The sequence below is a fragment of the Anomaloglossus baeobatrachus genome, chromosome 3 (genome assembly GCF_048569485.1).
Source record: "Anomaloglossus baeobatrachus isolate aAnoBae1 chromosome 3, aAnoBae1.hap1, whole genome shotgun sequence".
Lineage (NCBI taxonomy): Eukaryota > Metazoa > Chordata > Amphibia > Anura > Aromobatidae > Anomaloglossus > Anomaloglossus baeobatrachus.
Genome location: NC_134355.1, coordinates 361,455,469 through 361,472,679, shown reverse-complemented (window position 1 = coordinate 361,472,679; position 17,211 = coordinate 361,455,469). Strand labels below are relative to the sequence as shown.

General features: G+C 44.5%; 1 protein-coding gene across 5 annotated transcripts in view; it reads left to right on the top strand.

Moving 5' to 3' along the window:
• Window positions 1-17,211, top strand: part of ANKRD6 (ankyrin repeat domain 6) — a 296,026-nt gene that overhangs the window by 76,926 nt on the left and 201,889 nt on the right. For 4 of the 5 annotated variants that reach the window (XM_075340131.1, XM_075340134.1, XM_075340135.1 and 1 more), the window contains exon 2: window positions 8,175-8,206. The exons of the other annotated variant lie outside the window; for it this stretch is intronic. The gene's annotated coding sequence lies outside the window, so the exon portion shown is untranslated. The remainder of the gene's footprint in view (window positions 1-8,174; window positions 8,207-17,211) is intronic. 5 annotated transcript variants of the gene reach the window in all.

The following is a 17,211-nucleotide window of genomic DNA, read 5'->3' as shown; positions in this document are numbered from 1 at the left end:
AGATCCGTTTTTTTAACTAAGCATGCTCAGTAGCACAAAAAACTGAAAGAACTGATGGAAAAAACTGATGCGACTGATCCGTTTTTTCGCCGGATCCGTTGCATGAGTTTTTTTCGCCAGATTGTACCTTATGCCAAAAAACTGATGTGTGAAAGCAGCCTTAGGTTTTTGCTGTGCGGCACAATCCGGCGCTTTGCAGAAAAAATGCATCAGTTTTCTTTGCCGTCGGGTGCGGTTTTTCCTCATAGACTTTTATTAGCGCCGGATTGTGCCACATGTACTCGCGTTTGATCCGGTTTTTGCCGGTTGCGGGAAAAATCGTCACTCTGGCGGCCGCACAGGACGCAGAGAGGAACGTTTTTTGCCAGCGGCAAAAAACTGCATAGCGCCGCATGCGCCGTTGTGCGGCATGGTGCATACTGAAAGTCTATGCACGCCGAATCCAGTGGCATGCATCAAATGCCAGAAGCATGTACCGGATTCGATTTTTACTTCTGAGCATGCCCAGAAGTGATATAAATTCATTGCTTGTCAGAAAATCTCTCTCTCTTTCTCACTCTCTCACTCATTCACTCACTCTCACCCACTCACCGATCACGGGCGCAGCTTGTATGCACTGTTTTCCCTGCCCACCGGCGCCTATGATTGGTCGCAGTCAGACACGCCCCCACGCTGAGTGACAGCTGTCTCACTGCAACCAATCGCAGCCGCCGGTGGGTGTGTCTATATCGTGCAGTAAAATAAATAAATAATAAAAAAAAACAGGCGCGCGGTCCCCCCAATTTTGATACCAGCCAAGATAAAGCCACACGGTTGAAGGCTGGTATTCTCAGGATGGGGAGCTCCCCGTTATGGGGAGCCCCCCAGCCTAAAAATATCAGTCAGCAGTCACCCGGAATTGCCGCATCCATTAGATGCGACAGTCCCGGGACTCTTCCCAGCTCATCCCGAATTGCCCTGGTACGTTGGCAATCTGTGTAATAAGGGGTTAATCATGGCAGGTGTCTATGAGACACCCCCAATGATTAACCTGTAAGTGAAAGTAAATAAACACATACACCCGAAAAAATACTTTATTTGGAATAAAAGACAAAAAAAACACCTCTTTCACCATTTTATTAAAATCCCCAAATACCCCTCCAGGTCCGGCGTAATCCACAGAGGTCCCAAGATGCTTTCAGCTTTGCTTACATGAAGCTGACAGTAGCGGCAGTTGAACACCGCCGCTCCTGGGAGCTCCACGCAGCAACTGCAGTGAATCGTGCTGTCAGCGGGGACGTCACTGAGGTAATGCCGGTGTGTGTGTGTGCGGTGATGATGGGGGCTGGAGTGCCTGCATGTGCGGTGATGGTGCATGCAATTGTCAATTGTTTTTGCCATTTGCGTTTAGAACTGCAAAGCAGAGTTTTTGCCCAAATTTCTGCCACAAAAAGGCTGCAGTTTGAACTGCATAGTGGGGTTTAGAAACCCAAATTCCCATAGACTAAGCTTGAAAAGCAGAACACATCCATTTTGGCATTAAATGCTGCAGTTGAAAAAGCAGGTAAAAAGCAGGTAAAAAGCGAAGTGGGGCCCTAGCCTTAGGGCTCATGCGTACGTAACTGCTGAATATTCTGCAGCGATTTGACAGCACATGTGCGCTTCAAATCGCTGCAGAACCACTGCATAATGGATGCATTTTTTTTTGTAGAAAAAAGCCGATTTTATGCGCTATGGCTGCTGCCCCCTCCATAGACAGAGTGGAAGCTGCATCCATAGTGCACGGAATAATTGACATGCTCATTTTATGAACACACGGATTTGGGTCAAAATTTTAGCACCCAAATCGCTGCATTCATAAAAGCATCGTGCGCACGTATCATGAACAATCTTCATAGATTGTGCAGGGGACGCAGGATGCATGCATTTACGCTGCAGTGCAATTCGCAGCGTAAATGCATGCAATTATGCAACGTGTTCACGAGCCCTAAATCGGATCGCACTTGGTCATTCAAGTGTATGGGTCTGTGAATAAAGCGGGCTTTACACACTACGAGATCATTACAGCGATCTCGTTGGGGTCACGGATTTTGTGACGCACATTCGGCCGCTGTAGCGATCTCGTTGTGTGTGACTCCTAGGAGCGATTTTGGATCGTTGCAAAAACGTCCAAAATCGCTCCTCGTTGACATGGGGGTCCTCTCCCAATTATCGCTGCTGTCGCTTGGGCGAAGTTGATCCTCGTCCCTGCGGCAGCACACATCGCTACGTTTGATGCCGCAGGAACAAGGAACCTCTCCTTTCCTGCCACACGCCAGCAATGAGGAAGGAAGAAGGTGGGCGGGATGTTTGTTTTGCTCATCTCCGCCCCTCCACTTTGATTGGGCGGCCGCTTAGTGACGTCTCTGTGACGCCGAGCGAACCGCCCTCTTAGAAAGGAGGCGGTTCGCCGGTCACAGCGACATTGCCGAGCAGGTAAGTACGTGTGACGCTTCCGTAGCGATAATGTTCGCTACGGCAGCGATCTTCACATATCGGCATAGGGGCGGGTGCTATCACGCTCGCCATCGCTAGCATCGGCTAGCGATCTCATAGCGTGTAAAGCCACCCTAAATTGGACCATCGAATGATATCCAAGAGTGGTCCGATTTTCACGGATTGATATAATGGAGAACATGGAGAAATTTTTTTTTATATTCTTCACTCACAAGAAAAATGGATTCCACTCTGCTGACACTCGAATCTGAGTCTGATCAGAGTCTTAGGGGTACTTTGCACGCTGCGACATTGCAAGCCGATGCTGCGATGTCGAGCGCGATAGTCCTCGCCCCCGTCGCAGCTGCGATATGCTTGTGATAGCTGCCGTAGCGAACATTATCGCTACGGCAGCTTCACATGGACTCACCTGTCCTGGGACATCGCTCTGCCCGGCGATCCGCCTCCTTATTAAGGGGGCGGGTCGTACGGCGTCACTGCGACGTCACACGGCAGGCGGCCAATAGGGGCGGAGATGAGCGGGATGTAAACATCCCGCCCACCTTCTCCCTTCCGCTTATCCTACGGGAGCCGCGGTGACGCCGGTAGGAGATGTTCCTCGCTCCTGCGGCTTCACACACAGCGATGTGTGCTGCTGCTGGAGCGAGGAACAACATCGGACCATCACGTCAGCGTAATTATGGATTACGCCAACGCTACACCGATGATACGATTACGACGCTTTTGCACTCGTTAATCATATCATCTAGGCTTTACACACTACGATGTCGCCTGCGATGCCGGATGTGCGTCACTTTCAATTTGACCCCACTGACATCGCACCTGCGATGTCGTAGTGTGCAAAGTACCCCTTACTAGCATAATGGAAGCAATTTCCTTGGATGGAGAAAATACAGTCATATGACCCTAGTCTAAAGGGCACTTTATACGCTTCGATATCGCTATCGATATTGCTAGCAAGCGTACCCGCACCTGTCGGTTGTGCGTCACGGGCAAATCGCTGCCCGTGGCGCACAACATCGCTTACACCCGTCACACAGATTTACCTTCCCTGCGACATCGCTGTGGCCGGCGAACCACCTCGCGGCGTCACAGCGACGTCACACGGCAGCCGTCCAATAGAAGCAGAAGGGCGGTGATGAGCGGGCGGAATATCCCACCCACCTCCTTCTTTTCTCATTGCCAGTGGACGCAGGTAAGGAGATGTTCGTCGTTCCTGCGGTGTCACACATAGCGATGTGTGATGCCGCAGGAACGACGAACAATCAGCAGCATGCACCACCAACGATATTATGAAAAGGAACGACGTATCAACGATCAACGATTTTTGACGTTTTTGCGATCGTTGATCGTTGCTCCTTGTTGTCACACGCTGTGATGTCGCTAACAATGCCGGATGTGCGTCACAAACACCGTGACCCCGATGATATATCGTTAGTGTTGTCATAGCGTGTAAAGCACCCTTTAGATTCAGTTCACATGAGCATCCAAAAGATCATCAATCATCATCAATAAAAGACAATTTTTCATCTCTATTGTCATCCGTTTTTATACATCTGCAGTTGTTAAAACTTACAAGAATAAATACAGCTTGCTATGTTAAAGAATTGCAATGAATCAGTAAAAATCGGATGCTGTACTGCCAATTTATAAGGGATCCTATTTTGGCACACCTATAGGCGAGTTGCATCGGTGATACTGAAGAGTAGTGCATGCTGCGATTTTTCTCACGAGGACATTCTGTCCATGAAAAAAACAATAATCTGAACAGCCCTATTGAATAACATTGATCCTAGTGGTGTCAGGCTTTTTATGGACAGCAGTCAGACCGAAAATACAGTGCCTTGTGAAAGTATTCGGCCCTCTTGAATTTTTCAACCTTTTCCCACATTTCAGGCTTCAAACACAAAGATAAAAATTTTAATGTTATGGTGAAGAATCAACAACAAGTGGGACACAATTGTGAAGTTGAACGAAATTTATCGCTTATTTTAAACTTTTGATGATGATAAATGTAAGCCACCTGTGTGTAATCAAGTCTCCGTATAAATGCACCTGTTCTGTGATAGTCTCAGTGTTCTGTTTAATGCGCAGATAGCATCATGAAGACCAAGGAACACAACAGGCAGGTCCGTGATACTGTTGTGGAGAAGTTTAAAGCCGGATTTGGTTACAAAAAGATTTCCACAACTTCAAACATCCCAAAAAGCACTGTACAAGCAATCATATTGAAATGGAAAGAGTATCATACCACTGCAAATCTACCAAGACTCGGCCATCCATCCAAACTTTCATCTCAAACAAGGAGAAGACTGACCAGAGATGCAGCCAAGAGGCCCATGATCACTCAGGATGAACTGCAGAGATCTACAGCTGAGGTGGTAGAGTCTGTCCATAGGACAACAATCAGTCGTACACTGCACAAATCTGGCCTTTATGGAAGAGTGGCAAGGAGAAAGCCATTTCTCAAAGATATCCATAAAAATTGCTGTTTAAAGTTTGCCATAAGCCACCTGGAGACACACCAAACATGTGGAAGAAGGTGCTCTGGTCAGATGAAACCAAAATCGAGCTTTTTGGGCACAATGCCAAACGATATGTTTGGCGTAAAAGCAACACAGCTCATCACCCTGAACACACCATCCCCACTGTCAAACATGGTGGTGGCAGCATCATGGTTTAGGACTGCTTTTCTTCAGCAGGGACAGGGAAGATGGTTAAAATTGATAGGAAGATGGATGGAGCCAAATACAGGACCATTCTTGAAGAAAACCTATTGGAGTCTGCAAAAGACCTGATACTGGATGGAGATTTGTCTTTCAACAAGACAATGATCCCAAACATAAAGCAAAATCTACGATGGAATGGTTCACAAATAAACATATCCAGGTGTTAGAATGGCCAAGTCAAAGTCCAGACCTGAATCCAATCGAGAATCTGTGGAAAGAGCTGAAAACTGCTGTTCACAAACGCTCTCCATCCACTCTCACTCAGCTCAAGCTGTTTGCAAACGAAGAATGGGCAAGAATTTCAGTCTCTCGATGTGCAAAACTGATAGACACATACCCCAAGTGACTTGCAGCTGTAATCGCAGCAAAAGGTGGTGCTACAAAGTATTACCTTAAAGGGGACGAATAATATTGCACACCCCAATTTTCAGTTTATTATTTTTTATAAAAGTGTAAAATAAGCAATAAATATCGTTCACCTTCACAATTGTGTCCATCTTGTTGTTGATTCTTCACCATAACATTAAAATTTTTATCTTTATGTTTGAAGCCTGAAATGTGGGAAAAGGTTGAAAAATTCAAGGGGGGCGAATACTTTTTCAAGGCACTGTATGTGTGTGAATGCAGTCTAAGGGCGGCGCACAAAGTCGTTTACCCCCGTCACACGCACTTACCTCCCGAACGACCTCGCTGTGGGCGGCGAACATCCTCTTCCTGAAGGGGGAGGGACGTTCGGCGTCACAGCGACGTCACACAGCCGCCGGCCAATAGAAGCGGAGGAGCGGAGATGAGCGGGACGTAAACATCCCGCCCACCTCCTTCCTTCCACATTGCCGGCGGGTGCCGCGGGACGCAGGTAAGCTGCTGTTCATCGTTCCCGGGGTGTCACACGGAGCGGCGTGTGCTACCCCGGGAACGATGAGTAACCGGCGCCATTTTAATTAAACGAGATTATGAAACCGAGCAACGAGTACACGACACACGATTTGTGAGCGATACTGCATCGCTTGGAGGTGTCACACAGCCCGACGTCGCAAGCGATGTTGGATGTGCGTCACAAAAAACGTGACCCTGCCGATCTATCGCACGATAGATCGTCATGTGTAAAGCACCCTTTAGGCTCTCATGGGTTAAAGTTTCTTAACATTCAGCCAGACGTATTGTTCTTATGTGTGCTAAGTCATGTTTGCTTAGCTATTGTTTCTCCAGACTCTTCCAGTAATCATTGTATTGTAGTTGTGTATTGCTAATGTAATTACCTTAGTAGTCATTGTCTAGTCTCTGCATTCCAGACTACATGTATACCCTCAGTCTTTCTGTAGACATCATTTGGATGAACATTGTCCATGCAGCTTGAGATTCATCCAATGGGAGAGGCGATCTTGTCCAACCAATCGATAGGGACACAGTGTATCCAAGTGGAAGGCTGTGGCTATAAAAGGGATTTCTTTAAGCCACCAGGTTGTTGATGGATGCTGATTGATCCAGTCTAAGCTCTTAGGAGCTGACTAGAGGATCAGGATACTTTGTGGCTTCAATCTAGGGATTCCGGTTCCAGTTGGAGACCATATCCACAGTCTAGGGATTTCGACTCCGGCTGCCAGGATTATATCATCATACCAGGACTACCTAAGGAGGACACTCAGGTTGGGACAGTTCAGTCACCTGCTACAGACTTTGCAGACCTCAGACAGCTTTCTACATCTGGCATTATTCCATTTGGCGTTCAGTTGGGATGAGTCCTGGGCCATGCAGTCTTTCTAAAGGCAGCCGGGCCAGCGGACAAGAGCACCCACTGAGCCCCGTGTCTCCACAACTGCCCACAATCAGTGTTTGCAGTGTTTTGGACTCCCCATGCTTCAGCTGCGTCCAAAATGCTGCATTGTACAGTACAAGCACAGTGGATGGATTTCTAGAAATCCCGTGCCAACTGTGCTTGTTTTTTTCCACAGCAAACACTGATCTGCGGTGCGGTTTTCCAGACTGCATCATGTCAATTGTTTGCTGCGGAATCGGGAGTAGACCACAGCGCAACCCTGATTGTGGGTACGAGCAGCAGCGGTCTCCAGCGTTCTCCTGTGGAGGAGATGCATGGCCCAGCAGGTCAGAACTGCTGCGTCCATGACGCAGTGAGTCCTGATCGAGGGCACATACCCTAAGCCATCTGCTCCCTGTCTTAGGACGGGGCACTACTGCGATGCTTGCATGACACTCGGCTCGCGCTGGCAGCACAGCAGAGCTGAGTGTCATGCTAGTATCCCTGCGACTGCGGTCCGAATGTGCGAGCGGACCTCAGCTGCAGGGGGCGGGCCGGCTCTCAGGAGGGGTGGGCCAGTGCTGCGGAGGGGCGGGCCGGCACGGAGGAGGGGAGGGAGGGATTTCTCTCCCTCTCTTCTCCGTTGCCGGCTATTGCGATTCTCGCTCTGCACGCGCGGTATACCAGTGTACCGCGAGTGCAGTGCGATTTTTCTCTCGCCCCATTCACTTGAATGGGTGCGAGAGAAAAGAGTCTCGCATTACAATCGTTTTCTCGGTCCGATTAGGGCTGAGAAAATAATCGCTCATGTGTGCTGACACACAGGCTAGAATTGGTCCCTTTGTGACGCAACCACTTTTCATTTTTTCCTCCTCCCTGAGCTATACCTTTTATTTTTCTGTCCATATAGACGTATGACGGATTGTTTTTTGCAGGACGAGTTGTACTTTTTAGTGACACCATTCATTTTCCACATGGCTTACTGTAAAAAGGGGGAACATTCCAAATGTGGAGAAATTGTAAAAAAACACCCCTGAATTCTGACTTTCTTTGGAAATTGTTTTTACTTTGTACATTTTTTGCTAAAAATGATCTTACAATATGATTCTTCTCATAAGTACAATTACGGCGATACCAAAAGTGTCCAGTTAAAAAAAAAAATGTTTTTGGGTTGTGTTGCTAATTTCCAAATCTTGCAATGTTTTTATTTTCAGGTGGCTGCAGCCGTGTCCTTACTTTTTTCGAGGTAAGACCACATTTTTATTGATACCATTTTGGGATATATATGAAGTTTTGGTTGCTTATTACAGCATTTTCTTGTGGTATTGCAGCGATTAGAGTTGAGCGAGTAGCTAACTATTCTTACTCACTATACTCATAACGTGTACTGTCTAATACTCACGTATTCGTTCTGAATAGCATGTGCAATGCAAGTCAATGGGGAAAAACTCGCAAAGTAACAAGTAACCAGAATTGCACACTATTTGCTACTCGCACGAATAGTGCAGCATTTGGGTTACTGATTACATTGCGAGTTTTTCCCCATTGACTTGCATTGCACACGATATTCGGAATGAACACATGAGTATTAGATAGTACTCGTTATTAGTATAGCGAGTATAAATAGTTAGGCAGTCGCTCAACTCTAGCAGCGACCAATAAATGTAATTTTGGCATTCTTTAATTTTTTTGTGTACAGTGTTTGCTGATCAGGTTTATTATATTCTATTTTGATAAACCGAACTTTGCTGAATGTCTGGCCAAAAGTATTTCTCCCAGAAAATTATGGCAATTACACATTTACACATGTTTATGTACATGTTTATTTCCTTTATGCGTATTGGAACAACGCAAAAAGAAACAGAGGAAAAAAAGACAAATTGGATATAATTTCACACAACTCCAAAAATGGTCCGGACAAAATTGTTGGCACCCTCAACTTAACATTTGGTTGCACAAATTTTAAAATAAATAACTGTAGTCAATCACTTCCTATAACCATCCATAAGCTTCTTAGGCTGCTTTCACACCTCCGGTTTCTGCAATGCGGCACTTTGCAGGAAAATCGCAACCGTTTTTTTTTTGCTGCCGGTTGCGTTTTTTCTGCATAGACTTTAATTAGTGCCGCATTGTGCCGCAAGGCCTTGCGTTCCATCCGGTTTTTGCCGCATGCGGCAGATTTAGCCGATGCGGCAGCCGGATGGAACGTTGCCTGGCACGTTTTTTCGTGCGGCATAAAAAACCGCATCGTGCCGCATTTGGCCGATGTGGCGCATTTTTCAATGCATGCCTATGGCGGCCGGATGCGATGCGGCAAAAACCGCATCCGGCCGCCGCATGCGGTTTTTGCCACTGCGCATGCTCAGTAGCATGCCGCAAGCGGCAAAAAACCGACGGGCCGCATGGGAAAAACTTATGCAAAGGATGCGGTGTTTTCACCGCATCCGTTGCATAGCTTGCACAGCCGGATTGAGCCGCAGAGCTCAAGCCGGATTTGTGAAAGCAGTCTTACACCTCTCAGCTGAAATTTTGGGCCACTCTTCTTTTGTAAACTACTCCACGTCTCTCATATTTGCTGGGCGCCTTCTCCCATCAGCAATTATAAGATTTATCCACAGTTGTTCAATGGGATTTAGATCTGGACTCTTTTCTGGCCACTTCAGAACTCTCCAGTGCTTTGTTTCCATCCACTTCTGGGTGTTTCTTGGAGTATGTTTGGGGTCATTGTCCTGCTGGCAATTCCAGCTTTTTGACCCTGGGCACTACATTGAAGATTACCAAAGGATTTTGGCTTGCAGATTTCATTATGCCTTCCACAAAGTGTGGCACATAGACACACAATGCAAAAATTGAGACAGCTTCTCCCCTTTTTATCTGGTTTCAGGTGTGATTTTTATATTTCCCACTACTGTTACTTGCCACAGCTGAGTTTGAGCGATTATAACATGCGTGAAATGAAGTTTTTACCCACAATTTTGGAAAGGTGTCAACTATGTTATCTGGCCCATGTTGGGGTTTTTGTGTCAAATTATGTCCAATCAACCTTTTTTTTTTTTCTTATTTTTTTCGTGTTGGTCCAATTTACACGAAGGAAATAAACATCAATTTGACAAAAGGTGTAATTGCAATCATTTTCGGAGAGAAATACTTCATTTTCTGGAACAATTTCAAGGGTGCCTACACTTTCAGCCATGACTGTGTTTTTTTTATTAACTTAATTTTTAATGTGGCAAAAGGGTGGTGATTTGACCACCCTTTTGGGCGGGGGGGGGGGGGTTTCAAGTTTTTTTCTAAATTTTCACTGCTTTCAATATTCCCCTTAGGGGACTATAACCTGTGATCATCTGATCGCTTGTGCTAAACACAGCAATGCCATAGCAGAAACCAAAGTCTCTCTTAAAGCCCGACCACCGACCCTGTGCTGTCATAGCAACCCATTGGCAACTTGCAATCACATCACAGGTGCGCCATTAGTAGCTGAGAATGGAACGCTCTCATGCTGGTACATCTTAAACCCCACTGTCAGAGTTTGATAGCGGAATTTATCAGGTAAAGAATTGCAGGCAGAACTCCGCTCCACCCGCGATTGTTAGCAGCATATTCTGTAACACAGCCATGGTATGGAGCGGACTCATCCTGTGAGCCTGCTCCTGCTCCATATACCAGCTTCCAACATGCACCGTACGGTGGATGTCGTGAAAGGTTCAAAGGTATGGAACTGCTGAAATGTCGATCTGCGTTTTTGTATTTTTTTTCTTGACATATCATGCCATTGAAAAGTCTTTTGTATCCAACGACAGTTCTGTATCCTCTCAATGGAAGCCTAGTATAGGCCAAAGAACATGAATACACCTCATACTTATGCCTTTCTATCCAACAACAGTTCTGTATCCTCTCAATGGAAGCCTAGTATAGGCCAAAGAACATGAATACACCTCATACTTATGCCTTTCTATCCAACAACAGTTCTGTATCCTCTCAATGGAAGCCTAGTATAGGCCAAAGAACATGAATACACCTCATACTTATGCCTTTGTATCCAACAACAGTTCTGTATCCTCTCAATGGAAGCCTAGTATAAGCCAAAGAACATGAATACACCTCATACTTATGCCTTTGTATCCAACAACAGTTCTGTATCCTCTTAATGGAAGCCTAGTATAGGCCAAAGAACATGAATACACCTAATACTTATGCCTATGTGGCTTTTCGCAAGTCCATGTGGAGTGGTTTCCTCAAAATCAAAGAGACATGTCTGATTTCGATCCATATCACCAATACAACTTGTCAATGCAAGCCTATAAAGAAATCAGACATCTCTCGGATGCCATCTATATGCTGTCTGTTGTTCATGGATTGTTAGATAGGAGAAGTGTCACTTTACTGAGGGAGCCAATCACCAGCCATAGTTGATTATCTGCAGTCTTCACATTCCGTCCAAGGTGAATGATAATGTTAGCAGACTAGCAAGGAACGTATAGGTGTGGAGGAGAAGAGTGTACAGTTTTTTTTTTTAAATACCTTGGGCCCATTGATTAACTTGTAAATAGTCGAAAAAACCTTTAGGCCCTGTGCGCACACTGCGTTTTTACCTGTGGTTTTACCCGCGGTTTTGCTGCAGAAATTTCTTGACAAATGTTTGTAATCTTTCTGCAGACATTTCCCCGAAAAAGCTATGGGAAAAAAAAATAGCTGTGCGCACAATGCGTTTTTTTTTCTCAAGAAAATTCTTTCTGCAGAATTTCTTAAGAAAATTTCTTGAGAAAATGTGCATGTCACTTCTTTTCCGCAGGTACCTGCAGTATTTCATTCCATTTACTGTAATGTAATTGCGAAATACCGCGGGTATACCGCAGGTAGCAAATGATGTGTGGTATACCCTCGGTATAGCCGTGGTTTACCTGCGGTAATGTTCATCACTGCCTGCAGTTTGCAGGGAAGTGATGTCATTATGAAAGGAAGAGGAAGCGGAGCAGAGTAAACACACAGACACATCACAGAGATAGAACACACACAGATCACACACCCAGACAAAGACATTTAAAATACACATACAAATCAAACGGACATATAAAAAAAAAAGCGTGTGCTCCGCTGTATTTTTACCGTCCAGCCGTGGTAAACACACAGCGGCGGACCGGTATTTTCAGGCTGGGGAGGGGGAGGGACAGGGTTAATGTCCCCCCCTCCCGCGGACAAGAATATCAGCCTGACGCTGCCCCGGGACTGTCACATCCATTATGCGGCAGTCCCGGAGTTTCCCGGCTCTTCCTGTTGCCGTGATGCGGTGGCAATCATGGTAATAAAGAGTTATTGGCAGCGCATCGCCGCCACTAAGTCCAGGCTTTAGCATGGCAGCGTCTATGAGACAGCTTTCATGATTAACCTGTAAGTAAAGTGAGTAAACACAAACACCGAAAAATCCTTTATTTTAAATAAAAGACAAAAAGCCCCCTCTTTTACCACTTTATTAACCCCCCCCCCCTCCACCAAACACACAGCTCCGGCGTAATCCACAGAGGTCCTACGACGCTGGCATCCAGCCGCGACTGACACACTGTACAGAATGCAGCCTCGTAACGAGCCTGCAGAGGTAATTACAGGTCATTTCCCACTGTCGGTAATGTGAACACATAACTGCTCGCGAGAACTGTAGTGTCCTTACATGGATGCTATCTATTGATTGATCTGTCCTCTATCTATCCCTCTATCTATCTATCCCTCTATCTATCTATATATCCCTCTATCTATCTATCTATCTATCCCTCTATCTATTTATTCATCCATCTATCTATCCCTCTATCTATCTATCCCTCTATCTATCTAGCTAGCTATCTATCCCTCTATCTAGCTATCTATCTCTATCTCTCTATCTATCTCTCTATCTATCTATATATCCCTCTATCTATCCTTCTATCTATCTATCCTATATATCATCTATCTATCTATCTATCCCTCTATTTATCCTTAAATCTATCTATCCATCTATCTATCTATCCTTCTATCTATCTATCCCTCTATCTATCTATCTATCTATCTATCTATCCATTATCTATCTATCCATTATCTATTTATTTATCTATCTATCCATTATCTATCTATCCATCCTTCTATCTATCTATATATCTATCCATTATCTATCTATATACAGTTAGGGACCATAGATTGTGAGCCCCAATGGGGACAGTGTTGCCAATGTATGTAAAGTGCTATGGAATTAATAGCGCTATATAAATGAATAAATTATTATTATTATTATTTCTCTATTTATCTATATCAGAAGGAAATGACCATTTTTTTTTCTCTTTTTCAACATGCTTTATTTCTAAAAAACCGCAGGGACCAACCTGCGGAAAAAACGCGGCAAAAACGCATGCGTTTTTCCCGCGGTTTTTAACCGCAGATGCGGTAATCTTCAACTCCCAGAAGTTTCTCAAGAAATTTTCCTGCGAAAAATCACTTTTCTAGTGCGCACATATCCTAAAAGGGAATCTAGCACCAGGTTTTTGTTATCTCATCTTAAAGCAGTTTAATGTAGGGAAAGAGACTCTGATTTCAATGATGTATCACTTGGATTACTGGGTGCAGCAGTTGTGACACAATCAGAGCTTTTACATGTAGCAGGGCTGAGAAAGCAAAGTCTGCGCACAACAAGCTCTCTATGTACATTGTATATTAACAGTGAGCTGCTAATCATTGCTTGGGGTGAGGGTTGGACCAGGAGGCACTTGGGACAACAGCACATTGCCTAATAAGTAACACATCACTGAAATCCGTATCTCAGTGTCTACCTCATGCTGCCCTCAGATTACATAGCAAAAATCTGCAAACAGATTATATTTAATGGCAAAGAAGTCAGCTTGCTTGAAGCGTAATCAATTCTAACAAGGACTATCTTGATTCTTGCAACCAGTAAAGAGCAGATTGCATGCACATCTGCTCTCCACTAATATAAATGGGTGTGAGACAAGTGATAAGAACAACAGATCTGTCTACAGTAGCTTCCACATATTGATAAGAAGATTTATTCTAGTCTGCACAGGGTAAAAAAGTAAAACAGAGATGCTGGATTTTACTTTTGCTGTCTGTGTATGGCGGGGTATGCTGTAGCCAATATAAACGTAGGCCAACAGAGAACGGTGGCCAACAGTGCTGCGACTACAAGGTGAATAAGGGCTTGTTTCATATATGCAACTCAAAGTTGATATTTACGTCAGATATGGAATGTATAGGTAACTTGTACAGGTTTCAAATTTATGCTGCTCCACGTCTCCCCAAATACCGTATCACTGCTACATTACGGAAAACGGTATTTTCCATTTCCGGAACTATAGGGAGTTGAGTCATTTAATACAGTATGCTATTATGTGATGATAAAAATGTCTGAATGAAGCTAAACTCCAGAGGGACAGATTTTTATTTGTGGACACAAGACTTTTTTTTCCTCGAAAAAACATATTTACTATACATTCAACTCTAAGCTCCTTTTCCTTTCTGTGCTTGTAGCCAAAATATAAAATAAACCTTGTACAAAATACTTAGTGCAAGTGTTGTGATTAACTATAACATTCTTTTTAGAGCAATTTTTAGGTCCCGTGTATGTGACAATGAAAAATATAACTAGAAAACAAATCGCTCTTTCTTTACTATTCGAACAAGAAATGAATGGCTATAGTCAAGGAATACCTTATTACTAAGGCTGCTTTCACACATCAGTTTTTTGCCATCAGGCACAATCCGGCAAAAACATGTCTGTTGCCGCCGGATCCGTTTTTTCCCCATAGACTTTCATTAGCGCCGGATTGTGCGAGATGGCCTTGCGTTTCATCCGTTTTTTGCCAGAAAATGTACTTGTCCGGCGGCCGGTTGAAACAAAGTGAACGTTTTTGTGTCCAGCAAAATAAATGGATTGCGCTGGATCCGGCGCCGCACGGCGTGTTTTATAATGGAAGCCTATGGACGCCGGACCCGGCGTAATGCGGCAAAAAACGGATCCGCCCGCCGGAACCGTTTTTTTGAACTGAGCATGCTCTTTATCACACCAGATCTGTCAAAAAACTGAAGGAACTGATGGAAAAAACTGATGCAACTAATCCGTTTTTTCACCGGATCCGTCACATCAGTTTTTTCACCGGATCGTGCCTGATGCCAAAAAACTGATGTGTGAAAGTAGCCTTAGGGAGTCTTTTACATGGGCAGATAGACCGCCTGTATTGAGTGCAAATTGGCACTTGTTACTTTACCTATATTGGTACTGCAGCTCAACCCATTCTTGTGACAGGTCATAAAGTGGCACATTTAAAGGCAGTCTGTCAAATGACTGTTCACCCTAAGCACAGCACTTTCAGGGACATGGTCCTAATAAAAGTCGTAATTTTAGTCCTCACACAAGCATATTTTTTACATCCGTAATACAGATCCACAATACAGGAAAATTATGATTTGTGTATTTCATCAGTTTTTGTTTTTTATTTGTATTAATTTCAATTTGATTAGGGCTAAAATAGATACATTTTTGCCCAATAGAATGTATTTTACAAAATGCAAATACGGATTGAAAAAAAAAAACAACCAAATGCAGATGTAATACTAATGTACCTGTATTTAAAGCACCTTCATAAGACTTTCAAGGCATATTCTATCTGTAAAGCTGATGAAAATAGTTAAAACTGACATGAAAAAAAATGTTCATGTGACTAACCGTATTGGCTTACATTATCACAGTATTTAAATTTGTGTTAAATTGATGAAATACAGATAATGAATATGCTCATAGGAAAGATGTCTTAGACCATGTACACACATTGAGTATTTGGTGACTTTTTTATCTTATTATTCAATCAAAACCAGGAGTGGAGCAATCGGAGGAAAAGTATATTAGAAACACGTCACCACTTCATTTTTTTACCCACTTCTGGTTTTGTCTGCCTTACCTGGTGTTATTGTAGGGCTGGAAACACATCTATGCGAGTAAAATCGGTCCAACTGGGCTGAAAAAAACTCGTCTGATTTTAGTTCACGTTAGGTCCGAGTGCAACGCAACTGCGATCCTTTTTTTGAATAAATTAATGATTTTGCTCGCGTGTGTTTCCTGCAACATCTTAACTACATTAAATTGATTACACATGTGTCATTTATTTTACCTTTGTACCTTTGGGAATGTGATGTCACATTCATCTGTTGAATATTTAATGAGCGTAGTTCCTGCCACACTCGCAAATGTGAACGCTGGTGCGCGTGTGTGATCCTACTTTTAATCCCCTTCCATAGGAAGTCATTGGGACAAATGGTGCGAGAAACTCGCAAAAAAGCAGCATGCTGCGATTTTTTTCTCGGTCCGATTTGGACTGAGAAAAAAATCGCAAATGCGAGCTAAATCATTGACTAACGTGTCCGATTGCAATGCAAGATTTTCTCGCATTGCTCTACTGCGAGAAACTCGCAAGTGAGAAGCAGCCCTAGTGGTGAGACTAGTGCTTTTTTCTGGCCTTCTCAATAGCCAGGGTGAGTTCAGGGCAAGTAAGGGCTTAGGCATGTAACGGCGAAGGGGGGAAGGACCTGTATAGGGACGTTAGGGAGCTTATAGTACAGGCTCAGATGAGCTGCTAGAGGTATCCTTATTTCCCCATCTCCAGGGCCTTCCTTCTATACCATTACTGTTATTACTTTTCTGTTGTGTTGAGCGTCTGTATGCTCTGGTGTGATAGGTATCACAGGTGAACTTAATTTCTCAATCTTCTCTATTGTCGGTGTAGGTCAGACACAAATATGACCTGTCATCCGAGTGCAGTCCGATGTCTTAGGCTACTTTCACACATCCGGCTTGAGCTGTGCGGCTCAATCCGGCTGTGCAAGCTATGCAACGGATGCGGTGAAAACACCGCATCCTTTGCATAAGTTTTTCCTTTGCGGCCAGTCCGGTTTTTGCCGCTTGCGGCATGCTACTGAGCATGCGCAGTGGCAAAAACCGCATGCGGCGGCCGGATGCGGTTATTGCCGCATCGCGCCGCATCCGGCCGACATAGGCATGCATTGAAAAATGCGCCGCATCGGCCGAATGCGGCGCGATGCGGTTTTTTTTGCCGCACGAAAAAACGTGCCAGGCAACGTTCCATCCGGCCGCCGCATCGGCTAAATCTGCCGCATGCGGCAAAAACCGGATGGAACGCAAGGCCATGCGGCACAATGCGGCACTAATTAAAGTCTATGCAGGAAAATCGCAACCGGCAGCAAAAAAAAACGGTTGCGATT